We start from the raw sequence: 12,204 nt of genomic DNA on the forward strand, positions 1-12,204 counted from the left end.
CTAGGACACAATAATATTTGGAGGACCCTTTATAGGTATTAGGATTTGAAATAAAATTCAATCGTTTTGTTTTACAATTAATTTTCGGATGAATCCATATTTTATTTTTCTATTTGAATATACATATGTACATAAAATGTCTTTTTGATTATTTTCAAAATTATTTAACCAAAGTGCTTACAACTCGGCCACGCACCTTTACTCAAGTCCCCGTGAAGCATCTGAAATTAAATGTTATTAGTAACGTTATAATTCAATAATTTTGTATTATTATCTTTAAGTTGAGTTACAATTTATAATTTAAGTTTATCAGATGATGTTATTCCTTCATAGGGGTTTCGCGATCTATTTCATGCTGGCATATCCCTTATAACATATGTATCTATCATTACCTAAATATTTTGCAATTTGATATGGACCATTATATCGTGGAAGAAGTTTCCGATTTCCCTCAATTGAATTAGTTTTTCTTACTAAGACTTATTTTCTTAAGACTCTGCTCTTCTCCTTTTATCATATGAGTGCTTCTGATATTGTTGCATCTTATCTATAGGTGACTTTGCCTCGTTTCTACTACAAGAAACATCATTTGTATAATTTCATGTAAATTCCAAATATAAGTTCATTTGGAATTTTTCCAGTGGACATAGTAACAGTAAAATTTAAACCCCACTGAATATCTTTAACATATGCATCCCACTTGTTCTCATTATCAACAGATGAACTTAATACCTAAAAATTTTTTCTGTTATATCTCTCTGCTTGTCCATTAGCGCGTGGAGTTGCAGTAGAATTACGAATAATTTTAATTCCATGATCTTGCGCAAATTTCTGAAATTTATGACAAGTAAAAGTACTTGCTCTATCACAAATTAATCTTCTAGGTACTCCAAAAATTATAATGAATTCTTCCAAAAATTTTATACAAGGTTCTACCATCGTACTTTTTACAGCTTTTAATAAAACATATTTTGTAAAACCATCAACTAAAATTATTAAATACATATTCCTGTGAATACTTTTTGTAAATGGACCAATGTGATCAACATGCACAGTAACAAATGGTACGTTACAATTATCAATCGAGTGTAAAAATCCTACTTGTTTTCCTGAAGGGACCTTATTATAGGAACAGGGTAAACAACATGAAATGTGGTGTTTAATGTAATTCTTTCATATCAGGAAACCAATACTTTTCCTTTATAGAGGAAATTGTTTTATCTACAGAAAAATGTCCAATTTTATCATGATGACTAAATACTATTTCCCTTCTCGAAGATTTTGGTACAACCCACTTACTACCATTTTCTGTTTTTCTGTATAATCTACCTTTTTTTAACTCATACTCATCATGAATTTGTCTTTCCTCCCTATCCCTTGGAATACTCTGTAGTGTCTCAATTAAATATTTACATCTATCATCATTAAATTGCATTGCCAAAATCCAATCCAGTTCAGAAATATCTATCTGCAAAACATCTACAGGGTTCCAACTTAGTGCGTCAGCATGAGCCATTTGAATTCCCTGTCTATATTCCACAGCACAATTAAATTCCTGGATAGTTAACCACCATCTACCAATTCTCTGAACAAGATTCCGTTTTCTTTAAGATGAACAATCTATTCCAAGTAAATATACCCTAAAACGTTTTAACGCATAAATGGTTCGTTGTTCTTCCCTTGTATTTGAATGGCTAAAGTATGCAACTGGTTTTAAAATTCCGTCATCATGTTTCTGTAATAAGACAGCTCCGACACCCCATTTACTTGCATCTGTATGCAACTCAGTGTGTGCTTTTCTATTGTATAAAACTAGTAAAGGGCAATTGGTTAATTTACCTTTCAATTAATTAAAAGCTCTATTTTGTTCTTCCCCCATTTAAATGAAATATTTTTTAATAAATCTTGAATCGGTCTAGCTATTAATGAATATTGATTTTTAAATTTCCTGAAATAATTAGTCAATCCTAAAACTGACGAACATCATGAATATTCTTAGGAACAGGAAAATTAATAACCGCACAAATGATATATCAAATTAAAGTGCAATCTGCAATGGGCGTTTTTGCAAAATATTGAAAATTTTAATTATAAAAGAAATTTACGGAAAATCTACAATGTATTGAATGACAATTTAAAAAAAATATCTGTTTTCAAAACACTGTATAAACAGCACAAATCACAATGGGAAAATTTACAACTTTTTACGTCATATAATTATATCATATAATTGAATCAGTTAAATAGAAAGTGCTTTCATTACAAATCCATAAGGTTAAAATTATAACTTTGGTGCAATCAAGTTGAGTAAATTGGTTGCAAGTCTGGATGGCCAAGGAACTATTTGCAACCCATATTTCGTCACCTCATTCTGTTCATTAATATTCTAGGAGGAAAAATATACAGAATATAATCAATAGGAATATGAATTTTGTTTTTCTGATTACCTTAGAAAACACAAACACACAATGTTTTTGCTTTTGATTTTTTTTTTTTTTTTGTTATTTTGTTTTTATTTATTTTGGTTTTATAATTTATTTTATTTGTTGTTAATCATATTTGCTTTAATTTATTTATTTAGTTCTTCGTTAAAAAAAGTTTACCATTATAATTAAAAATATCTAAGTTGGACTTTGGTCTTCTTCTTGTTTTCTTTTCCTGATTTTTATTGATTTTGCTTTTTTTACTTTTCCTTTTTCATTTCTTTTATGGCACGTCAATTCATGTACATAGATACTTTTTATTACAACATTGTAAATTGTAAAGTATTTTATTGATCTTTTTGACATTTAATACCAAAAATTTAAATCAGGTTCTCTTTTCTACGGCTTATATTAAGCACATTTTTATCTTTTACTTCCTTTTTGATTCAACCTCCATCCGAAGAACATCAATTGGTAAATTTTCCAAAGTTAAATTGTTCAAAATTAACAGTCTTATGCAAAAAAACTTACAACATGCTTACTAACCGTTGTTAAGCTAAATTCGATAAAAGTATATCCAAAAACGATAATTAGCTTAAAATACCTGTAGTAAACCATTGTTAAATATACGAAAGTTAATAATGGTTCAACCGTACTTTAAACCTATATTAAAGTCAAATGTCATTATTTTATTACAATTTATAACTGTTGACGTTTTGTGAAAAATATTGTTGTGTTAATTTTTTAAATAAATTATAAAAAAATAAATTAATAAAAAACAATATGGATACACTTTTCCTTTTATTTTCAGGCTTTGTCTCCATATTTTTTCTTTTCTTTTTGCCAAAAATATAAATTTTGTTTATAAAATAGTTTAGTGATGTGTAAAATATCAATGCAAAATTTAAAGAAAACGTTACTCGATTACTTTCTTTAATCAAAATATAATATTGCAATTACATTAGTTGTTTTATTTGATTTGTACTTTGTTTTTATTAAATAAACAAATACAACCCCATTTTTATGTTATTAAAAACAATTATTTTATATAAAAGCATAAAAAAACAAGTAAGAAATTATAGTCGGGCGAGGCCGACCATATAATACCCTACACCTTTGACAAAAATATAATGTGATTTAGTTGACATAATAAAGCATTTAAGTTGAATTGTACCTTGCCTTAGATATACATACTTAAGCCGTTTATGAATAAAATTGTGGACATTTAAGTGAAATTTTGATGGGGACTTTTCATAGGGGCTAGGGTCATATGAGAACCTATTATTATGGAATTCGTGGGGGTCATCAAGTCTTGTATACAACTTGGTTATTGCAGCTTTTTGTCGAGATATGAGTATATTAAACATAATTATGAACTTAAAAGCCCTATTCGGCGTGTTCAGTTGTATGGGGGCTAGGTGAAATAATGGACCGATGTAAACCATTTTCAACAGACTTCATCTACGGTACCATAAAAGATCATGTGCCAAATTTCATTGAATTATCTCCAAAATTGCGACCTGTAGTTTGATTACAAGTTTTAAAAGCCCTATTCAGGGGTTCAGTTGTATGGGGGCTAGGTGAAAAAATGGACCGATGTAAACCATTTTCAACAAGCTTCGTCTACGATACCATAAAAGATCATGTGCCAAATTTCATTGAATTATCTCCAAAATTGCGACCTGTAGTTTGATTACAAATTTTAAAAGCCCTATTCGAGGGGTTCAGTTGTATGGGGGCTAGGTGAAATAATGGACCGATGTAAACCATTTTCAACAGGCTTCATCTACGGTACCATAAAAGATCATGTGCCAAATTTCATTGAATTATCTCCAAAATTGCGACCTGTAGTTTGATTACAAGTTTTAAAAGCCCTATTCTAGGGGTTCAGTTGTATGGGGGCTAGGTGAAATAATGGACCGATGTTAACCATTTTCAATAGGCTTCGTCCCTAGGACAATAGAAGATCATTTACCAAATTTCATTGAATTATCTTCAAAATTGCGACCTGTAGTTTGATTACAAGGATTACAAGCCCTATTCGGGAGGTTCAGTTGTATGGGGGCTAGGTGAAATAATGGACCGATCTTAACCATTTTCAATAGGCTTCGTCCCTGGGACAATAGAAGATCATGTACCAAATTTCATTGAATTATCTTCAAAATTGCGACCTGTAGTTTGATTACAAGGTTTACATGGACGGACGGACGGACGGACAGACGGACGGACAGACGGACGGACAGACGGACGGACATAGCTAAATCGACTCAGAAAATGATTCTGAGCCGATTGGTATACTTTAAGGTGGGTATAGGACCAATATTATTGTGCGTTACAAACATCAGCACAAACCCAATATACCCTCCCCACTAAAGTGGTGTAGGGTATAATAATATTAGACACGAATACCCAATGAACTAATAATCGTTCATATACAACATTATGAAAATATTGACTGAATAAACATAGAACAATAATTCTACCGATCCATCAAATTTACCATTTAAAAAAAAAACACATTATGCCACAAATGATATACCAAATTAAAGTGCAATCATAATGCTTTAAAATGATACATAAATTTCCAACCATATCGGAACCTCAAATTACCGCCTTTTTAAACCTGTGAAAATAATTCTACCGATCTATCAAATTGGCCATTTTCTAAAAATACATTACATACCAAAACAAATGGCAATTTTAATGCTTAAAAATGGTGCATAAAGGACTGTCCTAGCACCAAAACAGCCAAAGTTAATTGCAACCATTATAGGAACCTCAGATTACAGCGTTTATTAAACATAGAACAAAACCACATTATGCTACAAATAATACAAAGTGCAATCTGTAATGGGCGTTTTGCAAAAATATTGAAAATTTTAATTATAAAAGAAATTTACTGAAAATCTACAATTTATTGAATGACAATATTAAAAAAAAATAATTTTCTGTTTTCAAAACACTGTATAAACAGCACAAATCACAATGTGAAAATTTATAACTTAATAAAAGATTATAAAGTTTCCTGTTTCAGTTTAGCAGACAAATAAGGTAATTTCTTTAATTTGAGCCTGGATTATTAAAAATTCCTCAATAGAACTTTGTCCAATTTCTAGAAACCAGGACACGTGATTGAGCATCCTTGATATATTTTTCATCCATTTTAGAATGATTAACTTAAGACCAAATCCAATTGATGACGATCACTCTTATTGTAGGTAATTTACACATATTTGTTGGTCAATTGCTGGCATTCTTACTCATGTGACCTGATTATGGATGCTCAGAGACCAATCTGGGGAGAAAATTGCACTGGTCCAAATTCTTCCAGAAAATCTGGGTAAAGTTTGTTTTCATTTAGGTGCTTCGTTACCCTAACCAAAATTAAATACATATTGTTTACTTTTATTGTTTACTTTTATAGAAAATTAAAATTGATTTAAACATTTTTTAATGTTTCAGTTTTTTACGTTCAATATCACGTGAATGAATTCGCATTCAGGAAGAAACTTTAGTTTCATTCGTTTAGCTTCCACATTATAGAAAATTTCGAAATTACTATTTGAAAAAAGTAAATACCTCTTATTTAATCAAAAATGTTTGTTTGTTCAATATTATAGAGAATTCAATAAATATTATTTGATGAATGAAAAAGTACCAAAGTCCCTTTCAGTAGATTCTCATTCACTAAGGTCCCTATATTTTAAATTTTATATTTCTATGTTCAATATCGTAAAAATATGAAAAAGTACCATCGGAAAGGAAAGGATGTGTTCCGGTTAACCATTATAGAGAAACCAAAAGGTACCATTAGAAGAATGGAAAAGTACCAAAGAGCACCCATTTACAGAATATTATTCAGTCAAGACCATGTATGTTAAAATTCATGTTCTTAGGTTGAATATTTTAGAAAATTCAAAAAGTACCATTTATGAGATAAAAAGTACTAAAAAGTTCTTTCTCAAAGAATCTTATGTACGTGTATGTTTAATAATCATGTGTTTCGAATTCATATTATAAAACATACAGAGTATCATTTGAAGAAAGAACAAGTAAGAAGTCTATATTCGCCTTTGCCGAATCTTATATACCCTTCACCATAATGTGTTTAAAAAATATTAATTTTATAAAATGTCAATTTATTTCATCTTCCCGACCCTGTCATAACTTAAGCAAAACGAGAGAAACAACAACAATGCTAAACGAAATAAAAAACATAAAAAACAAAATACACAACGTAATGAAACCACAGCCATCCAAACATTAGAAACAATTTACACAAAAAAACTAAAACAAAATACACAAGGCGATGAAGCCACAGCCATCCAAACATATGAAACGAAATACATTCACAAAAAAACAAAAACAAAACACACATCGCAATGAAACCAACCTTTTATACAATAAGCAGTGTTGTTGTTGCTTTTTTGATGAAATTTTCAGAGGTTGTCTCGGATTTTTGCTCATATCTACGTTATTTATGGACCGATTTTGCTGATTTTCAATAGGAAACTTCTCGAAAGTATGTCCAACAGAATTATTGAAGATTTGGATCCCGAAGATAATTGTGGTTTCAAAAAGGTACCAAACAATGTTTGGTCCTATATAGGCCTTAGTACTCGATTTCCAAAATAATATACCAATAGCTTATTTTGTGAGAGTAAATAAACTACTTTTTGAAATTTTATAAAAATTGGCTCAATGAGTTTGAATAAAATTAAATTTCCCGTTTTTCTCCTTTTTGGTACTTTTTTTCCAAGTGAAATAGCAAACATTTTGTTTCAATAAATATTACAGAGTTAGTCCGTAATTTAATAGGAATTCTTCAATAAATCGAAAAAGTTTTCTTAATGTGCTAAAAAAAAGTACCAAAAATACAGTTTTCTCCCTTTTACACCCAAAAAGGGCTGAATTTAAAAAAAGTACGAAACAGGTGTCTCCTAATTTTGGGAAATATATTCAAAATATTTACAAAAATGTTATTTTGTTTATTAGTTAAAAAGTTGTAAAGGGCCAAAAAGGTACCAAAATCACCTTTGTTACACATTTTCAACCCTTAAAAGTACGAATTTCAAAAAAGTACCAGACACCCATCTGCTTATTTTAAGATTAGATAGTGCCGGTCCACACACAGAAACTTTAGTTGAGAAACTTTTTCTTAATTCTCTTTTAAAGTTTCCTTAATGTCTACACATAGAAACTTTTGTATCAGAAACTACGTGTTAATTGCATTGATTTGTTTTTGTACGAATGAGAAGAATAACAAAACAAAGCGAGTTTCCGAGTACGAGAAACTCCGTACCGCGAGAGAGATGAATGATATTTCGTTCTCTTTCTCTCTCACGCAAAAACAAAAGTTTCCCAAAAATAGTTTCCTAGTGTTGACCGGCAGCACTGTTGCCAACTTTTTTCCCAAAAATATCGCTAAAGTCGACTGAAAAATAGCTAGAAAATAGCTAAATTAGAGACATTTTGAAAAATTTAGCGATAAATCGTCAAAATAATATTTATTATATGATTCTGAAAAGAAATAGCTAAAAAAAACTAGCTACATTTTTCAGATTTTTTATATTATTCTAAAAAGTCAGCGATTTATCGCTAAAATCTATATACATACGTAGGAATGGGATAGTGATACAAACATATCTTATAACAAACACATAAGAGAATCTTTTTTATGTTAAATATTTTCACTTTGGGTTAGGAAAAATGTCAAGTTGAGGTTAATTTCGATATGCGACCCTATACAGATTGCTTTAGAAATGTTGTAAAGATAAATTGAATTTCGAAATGCTGGCCTTTATGGATCGATTCTTTATTTATATTTATTATTTATTTTTCCACTACAATACAATTACAAATTATATTCTAACCTAATTTACCGAGCAGGGTGACGATAACCATACGACCGTTGTAGTATAGCAGACCAGGATCTCTGCTGGGAATCGAACCCACAACCCCCAAACTGACAGGCTAGCACACTACCAACTAGCCTACCGAGGCACCCAAGATTATTATACACTCCTTTTGTGGGAAGTTTATCTGCAATATCGATATGCGTCCCTATACGCCTTAAAAATGTTGCAAATTTTTAGGACTTTATGGATCGATCCTTTCGTCACTAATTTTTAGAATAATGGTAAATTTTATTATCATATCACTCATTTACTAAAAGACTGGAATAATTTAATATTCGTCTTTTAATTGAGTAAAGTTTTTCGTATAACTTTACCTGTACGCACAAAAATTTGCTCCTAATTATGTTCTTCAGAACATTCAAAATAAGTATAATACACACAGCTAAAACTCAAATAATTTACATTGAATGCCTATTTTTATATACATATGTACACATATGTAAATATCGTCATTCGTCAGCAACTTTTAAGCGATATTGTCAAAATATAAATGAATAAAAAATGCCTTAAAATCTAAAGAAAAATCGCTAGATTTCCCGCTAATAGCTAAATCATATTTTCCCCCGCAAAATGGGATTAAAAATCGCTAGATTTGACGAGAAAATAGCTAAATTGGCAACACTGACCGGCAGATACATTTAAAATTTTTCTTGTATCAGTAATATTAGGAAAGATAATTAAGAGAACATGTTTTACCCGTTTTTCCCCATTTTTACCCCTAAATGTGCAAATTTCCAAAAATCCCTCCTTAGTGGATCTATATAACCAAACACACATCTACTGTCAAAATTTCATGATTCTAAGTTCAGCCGTTTGGGCTGTGCGATGATGAATCAGTCAGTAACGCTACTCTTTTATATATATAGAAGAAGATTGTTAATTTATTATTTATTTTAAATATCAGTAAATGTAAATGGTTTAGTGTTAAACAAATGATTTAACAATACAAATTCAAATATCTGTAAAGAAAAAAATGTATGTGGGACTAATTTATATCTAATCTAGTTAATCAGTTTTAAAAAAGAATTTCAGAACATTTATGTACTGAATTAAATTGATTGTTCATAATGAAATTGAGTTGATGGACAGTTTAATATATGGGTGTATCTTGGGGACCTTGGCCACAAACTGGAAATACAAAGGTATTATGCTATGTATCCCCGTTTTTTATGGTTACAATGTTTGCAAAATAATGTTTTTAACATTAACAAAATTTTTAACATTGTAAGTTCACACGATTGTTAGACATTTTCCGAACAGTTTTCTGACATAGATTTAAGTGACTAGTTATTTCTTGAGAGCATATATATCGCGTTCTCCCTGTTGAAGTATACGTCCATGTAAGAATCTAAATTGATTAACAATATTTGTAACTTAAAGATTTTTTTCGCGGACCATCAGTTGTTTTCTGATTATTTTCTTTTCATTTTCCTTAGCAGTGCTACTTATAAATATCAATTAGCTTAACACTAATAAAGATATTGTGATTAAGATTCTTGCATAAATTAGCAAAAAATACTTATTTAATTCTTATTAAATCATTTATCTTAGAATTTCGACTTATTAGCACAGCATCTGTCTATGCAAAATTTCAAATAGTTTTAGAATTGCAATTAAACTTTCAATTTGAAATTTTATTTGGTGGACTTAATCTACCAAATACGAATAAAAGTCCCACAAAATTTCGGTATGCGAAATACAGCCTACTTCGTTTTTTCATATAAGTATCGCAAGTGCTTTAAACTACCAAATACGTATACAAGTCCCACAAAATTTCATAAAAATCGATATGCTAAATACAGCCTACTTCGTTTTTTCATATAAGTATCGCAAATGCTTTAAATAAAAAGTTCCAAAGAAATACTAACGGAAGGACGGACGAGATTGAATCGACCCATAAAGTGATTTTAAGTTAATGAGTACACCAAAAAGCGGGAGATGATCCATTTTTTACGGCATTATATTAACTAGCGTAAATAAAATAATATTATGGCGGTTTTATGATTTAAATCAATATAATTTGAAACACATAGGACTTTTTTGTAGCATTTAATATATGGAAATCACATAGGTGCTTTTGCTATATCCTAAACCAATTAAGATATCGATAAATGGCTTTGTACACAGTATAACCAGTAGAGCTATAAATTGCAACAATAAAAAAATTTCGAAAAAATACACACAGTACTAAAATTCATAACAGGGACGATTTGCTTTTCAGCAATCTATTTTAGATTTGTTAATTTATCAACTTGTTGATTTAACAATTCCTATTCTTCGGAATTGGAATATTTATACCTTCACACTCATCCCAAAATTTTAAAAGTAAATTGTTAAATTAGGAAAAAAGTTTGAATTTCATTCGTTACACACCTGTGAACTTCTTAAACTTGAGAGCGTAGCGTGACGTCTTGCTACGTAGAATAGTGCTGATATTTTTCTTGTTTGTTTTAAGTAAAACTAATTTTTCCGTTCCTTGGCATTCTAAATTAAACAATAAATAATTGAAAAAGCTGGACCCAAAATCTATCTACCAAATCTTCCTGATTTTAACCCACATACTAGCTTACAAATGTCAGTGTATAATGCTAAAATTTGACACAAATAAGTCGTATAGGATATAAAATTTATATCAGATGTTACGACAATCGGTCCGTAATTGACCCTACCTGCCATATAATGACTTTAACCATGAAATATAAATATAGGTTCATTAGGTTTTACTTACTGTTGTGGGGGCGGCGACAATGCTTTTGGCTCCGCTATTGGTAATAAGAGCTGCTTTCGCCCAGCCGTTATTAGTTGGGACGAATCGAAATGATCCACGCAAATGCGTGAATTTGGATTAAGGCGCTTTTAGCAGATCGCACTCCAATTCATCCGGCCCTTTTCATCCTTTGGAACTGCGAAGAATGTGCCATTGCCTGGCTGTGCCTTTTTGTTGCACAGGGCCCACTTAAACATATTATATATGTTTTTAAAAACACTTTTGTCAATATAATAGCTATTATAGATATAATTTATCACTATTTTCACAATTTGGCATAAAATTAACTTTAAATAACCCACGCTTTTTTAAATGTCACTTATTCAAATGTAAACAATAACAACTTTTGACATCATAAAATGTAAACAATAACAACTTTTGACATCATAAAATGTAAACAATAACAACTTTTGACAATAAGCATACTCTACTCAAAAATAAAAAAAAAAAATAATAAGCTGTTTCATCGCAATCACCTTTCTAAGTGTGCCCTGTACCCCGTTTCTGTAACTTTTAGTGAGAAGTTCTCACATCGAAAAGTGTGAAACAAAAAATTCCATCGTTTTTCGATTTGTGAGTAAAAAGTGTTTCTGTAACTTTAAGTGAGAAGAGGCTACACGAATTACGTTTTTATTTGAAATTTCCAATAAAACAGCTATCAAAAACATAAAAATAATATAGAAATTAAATGAAAATTGTTCGAAACATTAGTCACTAAATTCGCCCTTGGCAAATTCTAAGTTCACACCTATCAAATATTTGACGTAACCGCTATTGTTTGTAAATGTATTTTTGATCTTACATGATTTTTGTAAATGCAAATAATATAGAAACAAATAATAAAGACGATTTAAACTGATATATTTAAAGATATATTATTTTTTTGCAAATATATATAATATATAAATATCGATTTTTTTGGGGTCACGTCATTTTCAAATATTTTATAGGTGTGAACGTAGCTTAACAAGCGCTTTATTGAAATAAATAAATTTTCAGTAAATATTTTTACTAATTCAATAAATGTTTTTGTTTGAGTTTTGTTTTTATATCAGTATATGGAATACAGCAATAATGTTTTGGAGTGTACTAATTG

Source organism: Lucilia sericata, unplaced genomic scaffold (assembly GCF_015586225.1).
Source record: "Lucilia sericata isolate MDLA Ls3-8-SP2 unplaced genomic scaffold, ASM1558622v1 Contig000789F_arrow, whole genome shotgun sequence".
NCBI classification, from domain to species: domain Eukaryota; kingdom Metazoa; phylum Arthropoda; class Insecta; order Diptera; family Calliphoridae; genus Lucilia; species Lucilia sericata.